Source organism: Coregonus lavaretus, assembly GCF_964263955.1.
Source record: "Coregonus lavaretus genome assembly, contig: HAP1_SCAFFOLD_7635, whole genome shotgun sequence".
In the NCBI taxonomy this organism is placed as follows: Eukaryota; Metazoa; Chordata; class Actinopteri; order Salmoniformes; family Salmonidae; genus Coregonus; species Coregonus lavaretus.
The window spans coordinates 15,001-25,582 of NW_028164357.1; the positions used below are offsets into that span (position 1 = coordinate 15,001).

At 49.1% G+C, this 10,582-nt stretch overlaps 1 pseudogene across 1 annotated transcript in view; it reads right to left on the minus strand.

The window, feature by feature from the left end:
- The window catches only part of LOC311117120 (active breakpoint cluster region-related protein-like), a 21,476-nt pseudogene extending 12,683 nt beyond the window's left edge, over nucleotides 1-8,793 (minus strand). Inside the window, exons 1-9 of the transcript in view lie at nucleotides 8,739-8,793; nucleotides 8,540-8,648; nucleotides 8,333-8,437; nucleotides 2,014-2,268; nucleotides 1,813-1,920; nucleotides 794-848; nucleotides 642-694; nucleotides 355-492; nucleotides 46-167 (exon numbers count right to left, since the gene is read on the minus strand). The product of the transcript in view is annotated as an active breakpoint cluster region-related protein-like (transcript). The remainder of the gene's footprint in view (nucleotides 1-45; nucleotides 168-354; nucleotides 493-641; nucleotides 695-793; nucleotides 849-1,812; nucleotides 1,921-2,013; nucleotides 2,269-8,332; nucleotides 8,438-8,539; nucleotides 8,649-8,738) is intronic.
- Between the last annotated feature and the right edge of the window lie 1,789 nt (nucleotides 8,794-10,582).

A 10,582-nucleotide genomic window follows, 5' to 3' on the forward strand; every position in this document is an offset into this window, starting at 1 on the left:
GTGTGATTTGTTTTGAAGAAAGTCTCTTCATAAACTTCAACTCACCCTTGGGCCCCGCCCTTGAGTTTGGTGCACAGCAGCAGGTCAGTGTATAGGAAGAGATGGCAAAGGTTACGCCCCCCCTCACACACATCCACCACGAAGCCGTCACGCATCAGCTGACGCCGCTGCAACACACACATACAGCGATGGTTATGATATGGTGATGAGACTGTTTGAGGGTGTGTCGTGGTTGTTGGGTGCATGTGTCCGTGTGTGTGCATCATAAGGGTGTGTGCAATGTGCATCGTAGGTGTGTGTGCAAGTGTGTGGATGTATGTCTGTGTGTGTGTGCGTCGTCTCTGTCCCTCTCACCATGCCCCTGCTGAGGGTGACCTCTTGTTTGCACTGTGACCCCTCGTTGACCCCAGACAGGAAGCTCCGGGACAGTCTCAGAGCCTCCTGCAGCACGTGGTGATCACTATGCATCTGGGGAGTGTGCTTCAGCAGGTCCTATACAGGAGATGAGAGAGGGAGGATGGAGAAAAGAGAAAGTGGGAAGGAGAGGAAGACAGCAGAGAGAGTGGTAAGTGTATAGATGAGTGTCGGTGGTTAGGTGTACAGATAAATGAATGGATGGACGGATGGGGGGACACTCTTACGTGCAGCACTAGGGTTGTCTTGGTGACTCGGTCCAGAGGCTTGTACAGGAGAGCTGGAGGGAGATAGACAGACATCCAACATGTGATTCATACAGTGGAGGGTGGAGGGACATACAGTGACTCTTTAACAACACGTAAAACCTTCATCTTACCCTCAAAGGTGTATTTAGTCTTAGATTTGTCTGATCCATTACAAGACATCATACTCTGAAAACAGGAGAGAGCGAGAGTGTGAGAAAGTTGAAATATTGCAAAACTTCAACTATGAATTTGCTAATAATTCATGTGTTTTGTTCTTAATAACAAGTGCATAGAGACAGAGAGAGAGAGAAATATGTTGCAATGAACACATTTCCAAATCAGTAATGTCTGTCTCTCTTACCTCAGCTAGTATTCTGAAGCTTACATCGGCCAGTATTCTGAAGCTTACATCGGCCAGTATTCTGAAGCTTACATCGGCCAGTATTCTGAAGCTTACCTCGGCCAGTATTCTGAAGCTTACATCGGCCAGTATTCTGAAGCTTACATCGGCCAGTATTCTGAAGCTTACCTCGGCCAGTACTCTGCTTACATCAGCCAGTATACTGAAGCTTACCTCGGCCAGTATTCTGAAGCTTACCTCGGCCAGTATTCTGAAGCTTACATCAGCCAGTATTCTGAAGCTTACCTCGGCCAGTATTCTGAAGCTTACATCGGCCAGTATTCTGAAGCTTACATCGGCCAGTACTCTGAAGCTTACATCGGCCAGTATTCTGAAGCTTACATCGCCCAGTATTCTGAAGCTTACATCGGCCAGTACTCTGAAGCTTACATCGGCCAGTACTCTGAAGCTTACATCGGCCAGTATTCTGAAGTTTACATCGCACAGTATTCTGAAGCTTACGTCGTCCAGTATTCTAAAGCTTACATCGCCCAGTATTCTGAAGCTTACATCACCCAAAATTCTGAAGCTTACATCGGCCAGTATTCTGAAGTTTACATCGCCCAGTATTCTGAAGCTTACATCGTCCAGTATTCTAAAGCTTACATCGCCCAGTATTCTGAAGCTTACATCGCCCAGAATTCTGAAGCTTACATCGGCCAGTACTCTGAAGCTTACATCGGCCAGTATTCTGAAGCTTACATCGGCCAGTATTCTGAAGCTTACCTCAGCCAGTATTTTGAAGCTTACCTCAGCCAGTATTCTGAAGCGCTGGTCAGTCTGAGTACAGCTCCTCACGATCTTCACAGCACTCTCATAGTTATCTATGAAACCACGATACACACCTAGCTGGCTCACCTGTGTGTGTGAGAATAGGTGCGAAATAAGACACCTGTAGCTGATAGTGGATCAATAAAAGGATGGATGGATGGAGCAGGAGGAGTAACTCACAATCTTGAGGAAGAGGTCTCCAACAGTTAGGTGGAAGCCCATTTGGCCCTGCTCTTTCCCCGGCCCCGGCCCCGGCCCCGGGTCTGTCTCTGGGTGTGTTTGTGGCCCCAGCGGCACCAGGCGGTCCCTCAGGCCACTGTAGAAGTCTCTGTGCAGGTCTCTGAGCTCAGGCACCTGGTAGAACACAATCTGGACCTGCTGGCCGGATAGAACCGGCTGAGACGTCCCTGCTGTGGCCTTCAGAGCCTTCATAGGCTGGGAGAGGAAGGAGGTGAGGGAGGGGATGGGGGGGGGGGAGAGACAGAGAGACACAGAGAGTGGGTGTGAGAAAATTTTTTGAGAAAGCGGGAGGTGAGAAGAGAGTGATTATTACAGAGGTTTAATCAAGCATGCTATAAACATTCACACATTAGTAAATATAGACACACAGTACACATGTATCTCTCAAAAGCCTTTTTGACACTCACTCTCACAGCACACACACTAAAAATTCTCTCTCACACACTAAGCTTTACACACTGTCATACAGATCCACTGATGATGCAATCTCTATTGCACTCCACACTGCCTTTTCCCACCTGGACAAAAGGAACACCTACATGAGAATGCTATTCATTGACTACAGCTCAGCGTTCAACACCATAGTGCCCTCAAAGCTCATCACTAAGCTAAGGATCCTGGGACTAAACACCTCCCTCTGCAACTGGATCCTGGACTTCCTGACGGGCCGCCCAAAGGTGGTAAGGGTAGGTAACAACACGTCTGCCACACTGATCCTCAACACGGGGGCCCCTCAGGGGTGCGTGCTCAGTCCCCTCCTCTACTCCCTGTTCACCCATGACTGCATGGCCAGGCACGACTCCAACACCATCATTAAGTTTGCCGACGACACAACAGTGGTAGGACTGATCACCGACAACGATGAGACAGCCTATAGGGAGGAGGTCAGAAACCTGGCCGTGTGGTGCCAGGATAACAACGTGATCAAGACAAAGGAGATGATTGTGGACTACAGGACAAAAAAGAGGACTGAGCACGCCCCCATTCTCATCGACGGGGCTGTAGTGGAACAGGTTGAGAGCTTCAAGTTCCTTGGTGTCCACATCAGCAACAAACTATCATGGTCCAAACACACCAAGACAGTCGTGAAGAGGGCACGACAAAACTTATTCCCCCTCAGGAGACTGAAAAGATTTGGCATGGGTCCTCAGATCCTCAAAAAGTTATACAGCTGCACCATCGAGAGCATCCTGACTGGTTGTATCACCGCCTGGTATGGCAACTGCTCTGCCTCCGACCGCAAGGCACTACAGAGGGTAGTGCGTACGGCCCAGTACATCACTGGGTTCAAGCTTCCAGACATCCAGGACCTCTATACCAGGTGGTGTCAGAGGAAGGCCCTAAAAATTGTCAAAGACTCAAGCCACCCTTGTCATAGACTGTTCTCTCTGCTATCGCACAGCAAGCGGTACCGGAGCGCCAAGTCTAGGTCCAAAAGGCTTCTCAACAGCTTCTACCCCCAAGCCATAAGACTCCTGAACAGCTAACTATTTTTCTTAATTAACACTTTATTTAAAAAATTTCTTTAAAAAACTGTGTTGTTGGTTAAGGGCTTGTAAGTAAGCATTTCACTGTAATTGTCACGCCCTGGCTCTGGGGACTCTTAAATGTTGAGCCAGGGTGTGGATTTTCTATGTTTAGTTTTCTATGTTTTTGTTCTAGATCGTGTTGATCTATGTTGGCCAGGGTGGTTCCCAATCAGAGACAGCTGTAGCTCGTTGTCTCTGATTGGGGACCATACTTAGGCAGCCTGTTGGCACCAGTTAGTTTGTGGGATCTTGTTCCGTAAAAGTTTGTGTTGTGTAACCTCAGGACTTCACGTATCGTTTTGTTGTTTTGTTTGTGTGTTGTGTACGAAATAAAATGTACGCTTATCACGCTGCGCCTTGGTCCGTCTCTTCCTTTAACGGACTTGACAGAAGATCCCACCACAAGAAGACCAAGCAGCGTGTCCAGGAACAGACAGCCTGGACTTGGGAGGAGATCCTGGACGGGAAGGGATCCTGGACTTGGGAAGAGATTCAGGCCGGAATGGATCGCCGTCCTTGGGAGGAGACTGTGGAGGCGCGCTACAGAGAGGAGCAGCGGCAACGCAGAGGGTACCGGCCGAGGAGGAAGCCCGATAGACAGCCCCAATAATTTTTTTGGGGGGGGCTAAAAGGGTGGTTGGCGGAGCCTAGAGTTAGAGTAGAGCCAACTCCCCGTACTCAGGCTAGGAAGCGTGATACTGGGCAGGCTCCGTGTTATGCGGAGCCACGTACTGTGCCGTGAGTGTTCCGGCACAGTCCTGTACGTCCGGTGCTAGCACCACGCACGTGTCGTGCTAAGATGGGCATGCAGCCAGGACGGGGTGTGCCGGCTCAACGCTCGTGGTCTCCAGTACGCCTCCTCGGTCCCGTATGTCCTGCGCCAGTGCCACGTGCTGTAGCGCCAGTACGAGTGCACAGCCCTGTAAGTCCTGTGCTGATGCCTCACACATATTGTGTGGAGATAGGCATTCAGCCAGGACGGGTTGTGTCAGCTCTCCGCTCCAGACCTCCAGTCCGCCTCCACAGTCCGGCCCGGCCCGTTCCGGCTCCCCGCACCAAGCCAGTGGTGCGTGTTCCCAGTCCAGCCCGGCCTGTTCCTTCTCCCCGCACCAAGCCAGTGGTGCGTGTTCCCAGTCCAGCCCGGCCTGTTCCTGCTCCCCGCACCAAGCCAGTGGTGCGTGTTCCCAGTCCAGCCCGGCCTGTTCCTGTCCCTCGCACCAAGCCAGTGGTGCGCGTCACCAGCCCGGTCCGGCCTGTTCCTGTCCCTCGCACCAAGCCAGTGGTGCACGTCGCCAGCCCGGCCTGGCCTGTTCCTGCCCCTCGCACCAAGCCAGTGGTGCGCGTCGCCAGCCCGGTCTGGCCTGTTCCTGCTCCCCGCACCAAGCCAGTGGTGCGCGTCGCCAGCCCGGTCCGGCCTGTTCCTGCTCCCCGCACCAATTCAGTGGTGCGCGTCGCCAGCCCGGTCCGGCCTGTTCCTGCTCCCCGCACCAATTCAGTGGTGCGCGTCGCCAGCCCGGTCCGGCCTGTTCCTGCTCCCCGCACCAAGCCAGTGGTGCGTGTCGTCAGCCCGGTCCGGCCCGTTCCTGCTCCCCGCACCAAGCCAGTGGTGCGCGTCGTCAGCCCGGTCCGGCCCGTTCCTGCTCCCCGCACCAAGCCAGTGGTGCGTGTGTCCAGTCCGGCACGGCCCATGCCTGTTCCACTGGTGCCTGGTCCGGCACCGGTTAGCTGCTCCACTCCGGAGTCAGAGCAATCCGCTCCACCAGGGTCCGGTCCAACTCCAGTCAGCGGATCCACTCCGGAGCCAGAGCAATCCGCTCCACCGGTGTCCAGTCCAGCTCCGGCCAGCGGCTCCGGTCCGGAGCCGGTAAGGTTTGGTCCACCGTCGTCGGGTCCAGCTCCAGTCAGCGGGACTAGACCAGGGGCGCAACGGGGAGGTGGAGAAAAGGTGGTGGTCACGCCCGGAGCCGGATCCGCCTCCGAGGCGGAATGCCCACCCGGCCCCTACCCTCTTGTGTTTGTGTGGCGCGGTCGCAGTCCGCGCCTTTGGGGGGGGGGGTACTGTCACGCCCTGGCTCTGGGGACTCTTAAATGTTGAGCCAGGGTGTGGATTTTCTATGTTTAGTTTTCTATGTTTCTGTTCTAGATCGTGTTGATCTATGTTGGCCAGGGTGGTTCCCAATCAGAGACAGCTGTAGCTCGTTGTCTCTAATTGGGGACCATACTTAGGCAGCCTGTTGGCACCAGTTAGTTTGTGGGATCTTGTTCCGTAAAGGTTTGTGTTGTGTAACCTCAGGACTTCACTTATCGTTTTGTTGTTTTGTTCGTGTGTTGTGTACGAAATAAAATGTACGCTTATCACGCTGTGCCTTGGTCCGTCTCTTCCTGTAACGGACTTGACAGTAAGGTCTACACCTATTGTATTCGGCGCTTGTGGCAATAAGATTTGATTTGATTTGATTAGTCACACTAAGCACAAGCTTCTGAAGAAACAGCCCAGACTTTCCAACATGGGTGTACTATGGTCTGACCAGCCTTACGATACCAAGCCAAATGGGGGTTATTTCTCTATTTGTGTTGCTTGTTGACACAAAAGCAGAAGCATGTATCTTATAATGAGATAGAGATAAAGGAGTAGAGAAATTAAGAAATAAAAAAGGACTTGGTCACTCGTTATTGCAAAACCACTTCCTATCACACTCACTCATAATGATGCCTACTTGTAATGGACTCTGGTCGAATTCCAATACAAAACCTCACCCACTTCCCTCAGCCCTAGTTCACCAGGTGTAAGCAATGTGTAAGCAATATGGAGAAAACAATCCTTTCCAGAAGCTTAGGTGGAGCCATATTACACCATAGGCTACCATATTCAGTGCATTCGGAAAGTATTCAGACACCTTGACTTTCTCCACATTTTGTTACGTTACAGCCTAATTCTCAAATGTATTAAATAAATACAAATCCTCATCAATCTACACACAATACCCCATAATAACAAAGTGAAAACAGTTTTTTAGACATTGTTGCTAGTCTATAAAACATTTAACTATTCAGACACTTTGCTATGAGACTTGAAATTGAGCTCAGGTGCATCCTGTTTCCATTGATCATCTTTGAGATGTTTCCACAACTTGATTGGAGTCCACCTGCGGTACATTCAATTGATTGGACATGATTTGGAAAGGCACACACCTGTCTATATAAGGTCCCACAGTTGACAGTGCATGTCAGAGCAACAACCAAGCCATGAAGTCGAAGGAATTGTCCGTAGAGCTCCGAGACAGGATTGTGTCGAGGCACAGATCTGGGGAAGGGTACCAAAAAATGTCTGCAGCATTGAAGGTCCCCAAGAACACAGTGGCCTCCATCATTCTTAAATGGAAGAAGTTTGGAACCACCAAGACTCTTCCTAGAGCTGGCCGCCCGGACAAACTGAGCAATCGGGGGAGAAGGGCCTTGGCCAGAGAGGTGACCAAGAACCTGATGGTCACTGACAGAACTCAAGAATTCCTCTGTAGAGATGGGAGAACCTTCCAGAAGGACAACCATCTCTGCAGCACTCCACCAATCAGGCCTTTATGGTAGAGTGGCCAGACGGAAGCCACTCCTCGGGTAAAAGGCATGACAGTCCGCTTGGAGTTTACTAAAAGGCCCTTAAAGGACTCTCAGACCATTAGAAATAAGATTCTCTCATCTGATGAAACCAAGATTGAACTCTTTGGGCTGAATGCCAAGCATCATGTCTGGAGGAAACCTGGCACCATCCCTACGGTGAAGCATGGTAGTGGCAGCATCATGCTGTGGGGATGTTTTTCAGCGGCAGGGACTGGGAAACTAGTCAGGATCGAAGGAAAGATGAACGGAGCAAAGTACAGAGAGATCCTTGATGAAAACCGTCTCCAGAGCGCTCAGGACCTCAGACTGGGGTGAAGGTTCACCTTCCAACAGGACAACGACCCTAAGCACACAGCCAAGACAACGCAGGAGTTGAGTTCAGAGACAAGTCTCTGAATGTCCTTGAGTGGCCCAGCCAGAGCCCGGACTTGAACCCGGTCGAACATCTCTGGAGAGACCTGAAAATAGCTGTGCAGCCACGCTCCCCATCCAACCTGACAGGGCTTGAGAGGATCTGCAGAGAAGAATGGGAGAAACTCCCCAAAAACAGGTGTGCCAAGCTCGTAGTGTCATACCCAAGAAGATTCAAGGCTGTAATCGCTGCCAAAGGTGTGTCAACAAAGTACCGAGTAAAGTGTCTGAATACTTATGTAAATGTAATATTTCTGTTTTTTGTTTTTAATAAATGTGCACAAATTTATACAAATCTGTTTTTGCTTGGTCACTATGGGCAATTGTGTGTAGAATAAGGCTGTAATGTTTTTTTTTTAAAGTCAAGGGGTCTGAATAGTTTCTGAATGCACTGTATATTACACCTTATCCCTTTCAGGTCTGCGAGGTGGAGACAACAGTTAGAGAGGGAAGGGAGCATGGTTTCATAATGAAATCAAGCCCTGAACAAAAGAGGGAAGCCATTCTCTCAACAAAGAATTACAGAAGTGTCGTGGCTACAGGAGGAAGCAGCATGCCACCCGACACCAGAGCGGGTAAAAACGTGTGTTGTAATTGTTATTGCAAATGATGCTGTATGGCACAATACATAACCGCATGCTTAAGGACACTTATAAATGAATAAACACACAAAAGACCCTGAGCAGTGTGTGTGTGTGTGTTACCATTAACAGTGTCTCCAGCTCATTGAGGTAGATCTTCTCACTGTCCAGGATCGTTCTCAGGACCATGAGCCTTCTATCCAGCATATCTTCAAGGGTACGCAGGACCTTAAAGACAGAGAAAACACTCTGCTGTAAGTGTGTGTGTGTGTGTGTGTGTGTGCAGGTTTGATTGATAGGAGAGGAAGGCACCATTGTGCAATAACTCACAGGGGTGTCGGGCAGGTCCATGCTGTCTGTCTGGAGGGGGGAGAACACCTCCTCCTCTGGGAACACATCTTCCTCCAGTGGATCAGGACCTGTCCACCAACAGCCTCCACTGAGATACAGTAGAAACACACACATAATTTACACAGAAAGAAAACATGCATACAAACACATACTTTTGGCAAGACACACAGTAATGTACTTGCCTGGGATATGCTGTGTCTCAGGTAATCAACTGCGTCCTTGAATACCTCCATAGCGCTGATATATCTGTAACAATATCAGTGAGTGTCTGGTGAGGCGACTGAGTGTGTCTCTAGAGAGCCGAATAAAGAGAACATGCGCGTGCAGCAGCCGTTAAACTTCCTGTTTCAGTGGCAAAAAAAATTATATGCCTGTATCAGGACAGGAGTGACACATTTGTAAAGGCAGTATTGTCCAACATTGAATTGTCTGGTCCAATAATCCAATAGCCTAATTTGCCTAGTAAAAAAAAAAAATACCTTGGGTTCTGTAGCCTATTCTCAAATAAATTACTTAACCTTTACACAGGATGAGAGCAGTGAGCACAGGCTCAGTTTGACGTCTCGCATCACCGTGTTGGTTAACCATAATCTGGAATGCAGCACCTTGGACAGCACAGGCAGGAAATGGACGTCACGTACACATGCAGCAGCGAAACTGTGACCCAGAAACACCTGTGATACTGATGACAAGCAAAATAATAATTTCAGCAGTAACTCGCTGCAATTGTAAAATTATGGTAAAACTACTGACATGCTGTTGTAGTATATATTTTTTATACACAATGATAGCCTATGGTTTAGATATATTAGATGAATGTCACTGTGAACCAATCACTTATATAGGGACGGTAAAGTGGTTATTTACTTATAAAACAGGTCCATCTAGTGGTCAAACGTTTTGTACGTTTTATTTAACTGATAAAGTTGATCTAGGCAACGTCATGCCTTGTTTTATGATTTAATTATTCGGTGAGCTCACATTTGCGTCGAAGTTACATTATGAAATCACATAGCATCGTGAAGTTAAGTTCCGGTCTTGTGATAACATATACATTCAGAAGTCTATTTTATAGATTTGTAGATCCGGTTTCCTTTCTTCTCTATCCTTCGAGTATCTTCTGAGAGATAAAGGGAATAGAATATAGGATCAATCAAAATGCCCCGCCATCTATCGGGAGTTGAGACAGGCCAGCGACAAGGCTCGACAGGTGCTCAAGAGACGCGCTTTCCAGACCATAAATCACTATCATCTCATTGGTACGAATTTGTATTTTATAGGTCCAATAATATTCTGATAATCTGTGATAATATTTAATCTCCATCAAGTGCATACCTTGGCATCCAGGCTTGATAGGCTTACTTGTAAACTAGCCTATTGATAGGAAGATGACTGATAGCTAACCGGTTACCAACATTATTCATTTGATGATTCCTTCGATCTCTCTCGGTTCTCTTTGATCAAATAGAGTCGCACCATTGGAGTTTGGGAATCCGCCGCTCCTTCGCCTCAACGGACCTGCTCAGCAATTCTCACCCGCAGTCCGCACACAATGCACTTTCCCTAGGTAGCCTGGAGGGGATTGCTATCGCTACACTCGAGTATGGACCAACCACGCAACCATTGACTTCTATTCTCTCTCTGTCTTTGTCTCTCTCTCTCTCTCTCCTCTCTCTCTCTCTCTCCTCTCCCTCACACTCTCTTATTTTATTAGGGTCCCCATTAGCTGTTCTAATGCAGCAGCTACTCATCCTGGGGTCTCTCTCTCTCTCTCTCTCTCTCTCCCTCCTCTCTCTCTCTCTGTATTTGTCTCTCCCTCTGGCTGTCTCTCTCTCGCTCTCACTCTATTATTTTATTAGGGTCCCCATTAGCTGTTGCTAATGCAGCAGCTACTCATCCTGGGGTCTCTCTCTCTCTCTCTCTCTCTCTCTCTCTCTCTCTCTCTCTCTCTCTCTTTCTCTCTCTCTCTCTCTCTTCTCTCTCTCTCTCCTCTCTCTCTGCCCTTGAGTGGCTTTCATCATC